Source organism: Tupaia chinensis, unplaced genomic scaffold, assembly GCF_000334495.1.
Source record: "Tupaia chinensis unplaced genomic scaffold, TupChi_1.0 Scaffold000392_1, whole genome shotgun sequence".
Lineage (NCBI taxonomy): Eukaryota > Metazoa > Chordata > Mammalia > Scandentia > Tupaiidae > Tupaia > Tupaia belangeri.
This window is the reverse complement of record NW_006159894.1, coordinates 2,694,527-2,703,756: the sequence shown is the minus strand read 5'-3', so window position 1 is coordinate 2,703,756 and position 9,230 is coordinate 2,694,527. Positions and strand designations below refer to the sequence as shown.

Sequence of the window (9,230 nt, the reverse complement as noted above, 5' to 3'; positions counted from 1 at the left end):
GGAAAGAGAAAATTGAACTAAATACTCTTGAAGATTTTTTTCAGATCCAACTCTGGAGAATCTATCTATGGATGTATAATGGTAGCTGAAAAAAATTGGTCCACCCTGGTTAAGAATGATGTTTGAGAGCCAAATATGTAACTTAGTAAGAAAACAGTATTTAATTTTCTGACAAGCACGCAGTGATCTACATCTGACCCTTTGCAAAGGTAGGGGGATCCTTAAACATTCCTCCCCATGTCCTCCTCATTGTTCATGTTGATAGGCAAGGACTTTCCTCTTCTTTTGACTTCACTGGGTCCAAACAAATTACTGCCATGCTACTGCCTAGCTTCTTCCTTCCAATTTCTGAAGGACTTTTCAGGGTGTTCAGGGACTACAAAGTGATGAGAAAGAGGTAATATCATAGCTCCAAAAGCTACAATGAGGTGCCTCCACTGCTGGCTAATCCCCAACTGTGCCCTAAGGTTTGGAATAACCCCAAAATGTCCAGGTCAGCTTGTCAGAAACCACTTTACCTGTGATTCATTTGCCTTATAGGCAGGATCCCTTAAAATTCAGTCCAGTTTTTTAGTTTTTGCATTCTTTCCCATGTCACATTCCTCATTTACCGTCTAGCTTTTAAACTATTCAATATGTCTAAGAGCATTTCTGACAATTTATGAAAGTCTTTGATAAGAATTCATCAAATTTGCAGTGTTTTTAAAAAACATTAGCATGTTATTTTAGTTCATTCATGCCATAAGGTGGATGGTTTATAAACAACAGAAATTTATTTCTCATGGTTCTTGAAGCTGGAAAGTCCAAAGTCAGTGTGCAACTCTGCTCGGGTTCTGAGGAGGGCTCTTTTCTGAACTGTGGACTGCTGACTTCTCACTGCATCCTCACATGGTGGAAGGGGTAAAAGTGTTCCCTCTGACCGTGTTTATAAGGTGATAAACACAGGGCTTCAAGATCTGATCTTCTCAAAGGTCATGCCTCCTAATACTCACATTCACGATTTTAATATGTGAATTTGGAGGGCACACAAACATTCAGACCATAGCAAATGATCTGGATTTGCTTGTGAGTAAAGGAGGAACTTTGGGGCCAGTTTTTCTAAAGGTCCCTTTCTCAATTTTTAATCAACATTTTTACAGTTTTAAATTTTATTCAACTTTGTTTGTATTTGGTTCCACATTAAGAGCTTCCAAATTCACGTAAAACTTTCAGAGGTGAATTTTAAGATTATTGGCCACTAAAGGATCAATTATTAGGCAGGTTTTCTATAAATTGTTTTTGAGAAGTATGTTCTCCTCCCTACACATTATACATTTTCAGTCTGTGTTCCATAAACTACAGATGACTTAAAATTTCTATGTCTCAGTTTCTACCCTTGTAAGGTATGGATTGATTTTTTTTTTTTTTTGAGAAGTTTTTGCTATAGGACACGTGTGCTCACCAGAAAGAGAAAAACAGAAAGACAGAAAGTTAGAAATCACCCCCCCAGGGGGAATGGCCATGCCGCAATCTATTCTCCTCCATTCTCTTCTCGGGATCTTGGGCACGCACGCACACACGCCTAGCATGAGTTTAAGCCACCAGGATGGGACTCGAACCACGGTCAACTACATGGGATGCTCGCGACATAGCCATTACGCCAAATGCTGGTCCCAGGTATGGATTTTTAAAATGTCAATTTTATTCAGCTATTGTGAATAATAAATATGTTTGACAAACAGTTAAAGGAAACACAATAGAGAATGCCAATGATAATGAGGAACAACTACAGTTCTTACACGTTGCAAGTTAAAGTGTAAATTGACATAATCAGTTAGGAAAACAGTCTGACATTAGTCTCCAAAACTGAAAACATGCCTACTTTATATCCCAGCATTTCCACTACCAGAAAAACAGTCCATAAATTCTCAACAGAAGATGTACACAAATTCTTGAAGCAGCACTGATTATAATAGTAAAAACATTTTTTATTTTGAAAATTTATTATTATTATTTACACTTAATCACTGTATATTACAGTATACAAAATGAGATTTCACAGCACAAATATACTGTATATTAATCCAAAGCTATTACCATACATATCATATCAGAAGATAATTTTCCACTTTTGTGTCCCTTAAATGTTTTGCTTCTTTCTTTTTCCCCTTGATTCTCTCCCTCTGAAAACTGGAAACAATACAAATGTCCACAATAGGAGAATGGATGAATAAGTTTTATTGAATTCTTACAGTGAAATACTATATATAGCTAAAGGGAACTAGACTACCATTTTATGTAGCAAGATAAATTTGGGGGAGAAAAGTCAGAATAATACATAAGGTATGATTTTTTTTTGAGAGGTTTTTGCTATAGGGTGCATGCACTCACTAGAAAGACAGCAGAGAGACAGAGAGATAGAAAGCGAGAAATCACCCTCCAGGGAGGATGGCCACGCTGCAATCCCTTCTTCTCCATTCTCCTCTTGAGATCTTGGGCACGCACACACATAAACCCTGTGCGAGTTTAAGCCACTGGGTCTGGGACTTGAACCACGGTCGACTACATGGGAGACCAGCGACATAGCCATTACGCCAACTGCTGATCCCAAGTATGGTTCTTTTAATATAAAGTTTAAAAGCAAACAAAACAAAATATTGTATTTTTTTTTTTTTAGAAATGCGTACATTGATGTTGAGCTAAAACGAGGGGACTAATTAACACAAAATTTAGGATCTACTGCTGGCAGAAGGAGGGACACGTGGAGATTCTGGGTTATAGTTGTTCTATTTATTACTTTAGATGGTAAATATATACATCTTTATTTTATCATTATTCATAGGACTTGGTTCAAGTAGACTGTTCTGGTCCACAATCCCTTTGGAAGTACATAAAACAACCTGTCATGTAACAAGTACCTATTTGTGGTTACTATGTGAACCGGGTAAAAGAGTAAGTGTCTACTGTTGGTACTGCATTTCAGAACCAACATTCCATTGCCTGTGGTTCTTATATGCAAGGTGGAGCTTATTTCTTCTTAAGGACTAAATCATCTGCATCAGAGGAAAAGTGAACAACAGCATACCACTGAGATAAAATACTCATGGATGTAAGTCACATAGTCATTCAACTTCCTTTGAATATCTGTAAACAACAAACACCCTCAATGCCCTCACTATGTCTCTGGGAGAGGTATTGTTTATGAGCCCTCTCTGGTTGTTCCACAAAACAGAGGATATAGGCAAATTGTCCATAGATTAACACCTTCAGTTAATGGTTCCAGTAATGAAGAAGGAGGATATGTGTTTGTGGGTGGCACTGAGGCACAGGACGTAGCTGGAGGCCCTTCATCTAAATAAAAGAAGATGGCGCCAACCACACATTAAATTCAGAAACAAAACATTCTTTTGGTTTTAATTGTCTCTTCATAAATATCTCCTGTCCATGTTGTGATTGGTTTATGCCTCAGCTAAAAAACAAGCCCTTACCAAGATTTTAGTGCATTGGCTAACAAGTGAGGAAGAAAGCTTGCTTCATGCTATAAAAAGTTCGATGTAACTACCCTCCTCCTTGGCCTCTTTTTGTCTAAACCGTGAACTCCTGCAATCCTAAGACTCTTCTTGGATTTCCTCCCAATATTTGAATACATAAATATAGATCTGTATGTACACTGCACTGTTTATGAGCCTTTTAAAGATCAAAGAGTCATTTTCAGCTCTTGGGTATGTCACTTTAAAACATACTGTACTTTGCCATTTAACAGGTAGTTCTTTCTGAATGGTCCATTAGGCTCTCCGAAACTGTAGTTTATGTAAAGAAATGTGTGCAATGGATGATTTGGCTCAGTTTCCAAGATATTAAAATTCTCTGAGCTTCCCTTTAATGGAGCTGAATTTTAAGGGATTCAGGTCTGAAATACCATATATGTCATATCTAGAGATGCCGTAACTCTGATTCAAAATTCATTGGTCACATTGACAAAGAAAACATCACAAGATAAGAAAAAAAGAGGTCACAGAATACCACTTTTCTAGGTGCCCTGGGTTACCTTGCTCGTCACTCAGGGCCACTACATGCTTACTTATGTTTTTGGCCAACACCTTTAAATTTAATATTGGGTACAAATCTGAATTTTTCCAGCGTAAATATTTCTTACACAGACAGAAATGGCTGTGGAAGAAATAAGAGAAAGAGTAAAACTGGAGAATAAAGATATCAAGCGCCAGAAACTTTTGGTTGAATTGATATATTTACTGAAATTGTAAGAATGATTTGGCTTGTCACAGACCTGATGCTCAGCTGTATACACCAGGCTGTTTATGCTGAAGTTAGGGAGAGTTATGCACTTAGAATGTGAAAGCATATTTTGAAAGATTAGTGCCTCTAATAATGTTGGAATAGTGTGTTGCAAAACAACACTTCCATGAAAAACAGTTTTTAAAAGTTTCAGTGCCTGTACGTGTGTGTGTGTGCGTGTGTGTGCGTGTATTTGAAGACATCATACTAAGGAAGCAGGGACTTAAGGGAGCCAATATTCTGGAAGGAGCGGGAAGAGAAAAAGAGGTAAGAAGTGAGATGATTGAGACATATAGCCTTGGTGTTATTTTCCTCCTCAAGTCATTTTCTGTCTCTGAGAAATGTTGAGAAGCTAAGAAACTTCTGTTAGTCTTACAAATTGTAGGAACAAAAATTGCTTTCGAGAACTCTTTAAGGAATAGAGGTGCTGGTAAAGAGCCCAAGGTTTCCACTGAGATTTTCAAAGAGCTATACTTGGGAGTAAACCTCACTTAAAAATACCGAATAGTGAAAAACTAAATGCTAAAATCCAAATTCTAATTGCCTCAATATTTGCATGGATGAAGGTAAGTTATTCTACATCCAGCTGCCTTCCAAACTATACAGAGCCTCAAATTATTTCAATATTCTTTTATACACAACGTGTGGTGTTTAACTGAAAATCATTTGGCATACCAGGAGACGTAAACAGATCATTAAAAACCAAGAGAAGATAGAGACAGTCTTACTATTGTTATCAGATATGGACTTCTAAATATATGTGATGAGCAAATACAAGAAATTAGATGCCTATATGGAGACTCTCAACAAATAACTTGAACCAATCAAAGGGGAAAAGTGGGTATCCTATAACTATGAATTATTTGAATTGAAATTAAGAACTTAATGAATAAATTTAATGATAAATGAGAAACAGCTGAAAAGAGAACTGCAAGGTAGGTCAGGAGAGGTAATTGGTCTAAAACACAGGTTTTTATGTTTGTTCGTTTTTAAGAAAAATGGTACATGTAGATAGAAACATAAGACATGTAGGGCATATGGTAAAAGGTCTACTCCATATGTATTCAAAATGGGAAAAAAGAGAATAGATAGGAACAATACTTAAGGAGAGGATAGCCAAGAAACTTTCATACTGAAAGAAAGTAAACAAGTCACAAGTTTAAGAAGTACTAAAAGCACCAAATGAGATAAATACTAAGAAAGCAATCCCTATGTACATTATAGTAAAACTATATTGAAAACCAAAAATGGGGGTTGTGGAAACTCTTAAAATCAGATGGAGATATGAAAAATGACCTATTAGTAGGACCAGCAGATGGCATAATGGTTAAATCACTGGACTCCCACATAGTCAACCTGGGTTCAAGTCCTGGATCAGTGGCTTAAAACTCATACTGGGCGAGTGTGTGTGCTTGCGTGTGTGTCCCAAATCCCAAGAGGACAATGAAGGAAAAGGGATTGTGGTATGGCCATCCTACCCAGGGGGTAATTTCTCACTTTCCATCTCTCTGTCTCTCTAGTGAGTACACATGTCCTATAGCAAAAATCTCTCACTCCCTAAAAAAAAAAAAAGGAAAAGAAAAGAAAAGAAAGGACCTATTACCTTCAAAGGAATGACAAATTCTTCTAAATAGAAAAAGTAGACGTCAGGAAACAATGGGATGGAATTTTCAAAGCAGTGAGGAAAAAAGTCCTGCAAACTTAAAACTTTTACTAAGCAAAACTATATTTTGAAAGGAAGACAGAATAAAAGACAGTTTAAAATAAATAAAAGTAGAGACTCCTTCACAAATAGAACTGCAATACAGAGCAGTTGAGAGGGAGGGAATCAAGGGGAAAAAGAAAGAAGAAAACAATTAAGGGACACAAAAATGGAAAATTATTTGTTGATGATAATGTATATGGTAATATCTTTGACTGAACCAATATATGGTGTATTTGTGATGTGAAAATTCATTTGGTATGTATGCTGTAATGATGCATAGTGTTTAAATGTAAAATAAATAAATAAATAAGAAATTTTTAAGACGAATTCTTCAAGTAAAAGGTAAATGATTATGTAAATAAACTTGCAATAAAAATGGCAGGACACATGAGTAGGAAAAACAAAAAAAATTCTCATGAGGCTTAAAAATATAGAGAATTAAAATATATAATAAATTTAACTCCAAAGGCAGAAGGAAATAAAGCTAAAGTGTCCAATGGTTCTTGCATTATCCATGAATGATTAAAAATTATTAAATTATATTAGTTTTTGATGTCAAAGTTGCATTTTGAAATTTAGAGCAACCACTGAACAAAGAGTAAAGAAATCAACAAACTTTTTAACAGCGTAAAGGAATAATAAGAAATAATTACTCCAAATAAGGCAATAAATATGTATTAGTTATCTATTGATTTGTAACAAATTACCCCAAAACTTAGCAGCTTAAAACAACAGAATATTGGGACCAGCAGTTGGCATAATGGCTATGTCGCTGGACTCCCATGTAGTTGACTGCAGTGTGAGTCCTGGACCCGGTGGCTTAAACGCACACAGGTCTCTTCTGTACATGCCCAAGATCCCAAGAGGAGAATGGAGGAGAAGGGATTATGGCCTGGCCTTCCCTTTTGGGGGTGCAATTTCTCACTTTCTGTCTCTGTCTTTCTTGTGAGTGCACACACCCTATAGAAAAAAACCTCTCAAAACAAAACAAAACAAAACAAAATAAAAACAGACTATTTAAGGCCTCACGGTTTCTGGGGATTGAAGATTTCAGAAACTACTTAGCTAAGTGACTGTAACTCAGAGTCTCTTAGCAGATTGCTATCTAGATGTCAGGCAGGGCTTCAGCCCTATGAAGGCTTGAGTAGAAGTGAAGTATCTGCTCATAAGATGACTCATTTATACGCTTGTTGGCTGGCGGCTTCAGTTCCTTGCTGCATGTGTCTCTCCATAGGGTTTCTTGAATGTTCTCAAGCCATGATGTGCCCTTTATAATCCAGTCTTTAAAATTCACTCACTGTTGTTTCTGCCGTATCTTATTTAATAGCAGTAAGTCACTAAATCCAGGGCACACTCAAGAAAAGGGGAATTAAACTCCACTTTCTGAAGGATGAAATATCAAAGAATCTATGGATTTAGTTTAGTAGGAGAAAATGAGAGAAAAAGAATCAGACAAAAGAAAAGAATCAGACAAAAGAAAAGACAAAATAATATACTTAAAACCCACAAATATAAAAAAACTGTTAAATATAAAGACTTCTCCAAGTATGTGTGGCTGGGAAATTCATGTGGGGGTTAGAGTGGAAGTACACGTGAGTGGGTTCAACAGAAGGAAGTATGGCTGCCAAAGTGTTTGAGTCCACTGGCAAGTTCAGCCTGGCTTCAGCTGTTGCAGGGGGCGTGGTGAACCCTGCCTTAACTAATGTGGATGCTGGCACAGAGCCGTCATCTTTGACCGATTCCTGGAGTACAGGACATTGTGGTCAGGGAAGGGACTCTCGTTCCTATCCCCTAGGTACGGAAGCCAATGATATTTTATTTCTGCTCTCAGCCATGTAATGTGCCAGTCATCACTGGCAGCAAAGATTTACAGAATGCCCACACGGCACTGCGCAGCCTTTCCCGGCCGGTGGCCAGCCAACTTCCTTGCATCTTCACCAGAGTCAGTGAGGACTACGATGAGCCAGGCCTGCGGTCCATCACTACCAAGATCCTCAAGTCCGTGGTGGCTCGCTCCGATGCCAAAGAACTAATCCCCCAGAGGGCGCTGGTCTCCAGACAGGTGAGCGATGACCTTACAGAGCGAGCAGCAACCTTTGGACTCATCCCGGATGTCCCGTCCTTAACGCATCTGACCTTCGGGGAGCAGTTCCCAGAAGCCAGGAAGCCAAACAGGTAGCTCAGCTGGCCAGATGCGCGGTGGAAAAGGTCGAGCAGCAGCAGAAGGCAGTCCTCAACCCTACAGAGGGCGATACCAAGGCCGCCCAGCTCATCGCCAATTAGCGGCCCGGCCTGAGGTGGCCTCATTGAGCTGCGCCAGCCGGAGGCCGGGGAGGACACGGCGTACCTGGCCCCGCGCTCTCAGAACATCACTTACCTGCTGGTGGGGCAGTAGGGCTCCTTCAACTGCCCTCGGGAGGCTGCCCCGCCAGTGCCTTCCGACCAGCTGGGCCACAGTCCCAATGGTTCGTGAAACGACGTCCTTCCGTCCCCACCCCAGAAATCACGGTCACATTTCATGATTGGCTTAAAGTAAAGGAAATAAAAGTAAAATCACTTCAGATCTTTAAAAAAAAAAAAAAGAAACTATTCCCAAAAAATGTGCAAATGTGCAGCCATGAGAGTTGAGATCTAGTGATTTCAGGGATAAGAGCAATAAAGATGTTCTGCTAAAAGTCACCCTGGCAAACAGGAAGGAGAGGCCAGAAGAAGACTGAGTTTGCCATTAAGAGCTGAGATCTAGTGATTTCTGCTGAGAAATTACCCTGGTCTAAGTGAAAAGTTGGCCAAAATCCGAATACTATTTGGGTCCTCATGTTCCTCAACTCCCCCTGAATCTATGACACAAAGGGAGAAAAAAAATTCAATGCCAAAGAGTTTGCAGACCACATTCTCCTGTGAGCCTATGATCGCTCAGATTGATCTTCTAGAAATTAGGAAGAAACTAATAACCCATCAGATGACTAGAAATCACCCAGGGGCACAAGAAATATGTGAAACCGGGGACCAGCAGGTGGCACGGTGGTTAAGGCACTGGACACTCCCACATGGCTGATAACGGTTCAAGTCTTGGACCTGGCGACTTACTTTCTCACTTCCCCCCTCACTCTCTCTCTCTGCCTCTCTATGGTCAAATTTAAATAAATGGTTGAATAAATAAAATTAAATAAATAATTATTAAAAAAAGAAATATGCGAAACCAAGAAAATACCATGTAAGTGTCAGAGATGAATACTATAATACAGGAAGT

General features: G+C 38.8%; 1 pseudogene; it reads left to right on the top strand.

Annotated features, from left to right (window-relative positions):
• Positions 1-7,597: 7,597 nt before the first annotated feature.
• On the top strand, positions 7,598-8,375 carry LOC102495735 (prohibitin pseudogene; annotated as a pseudogene).
• The last annotated feature ends 855 nt before the right edge of the window (positions 8,376-9,230 follow it).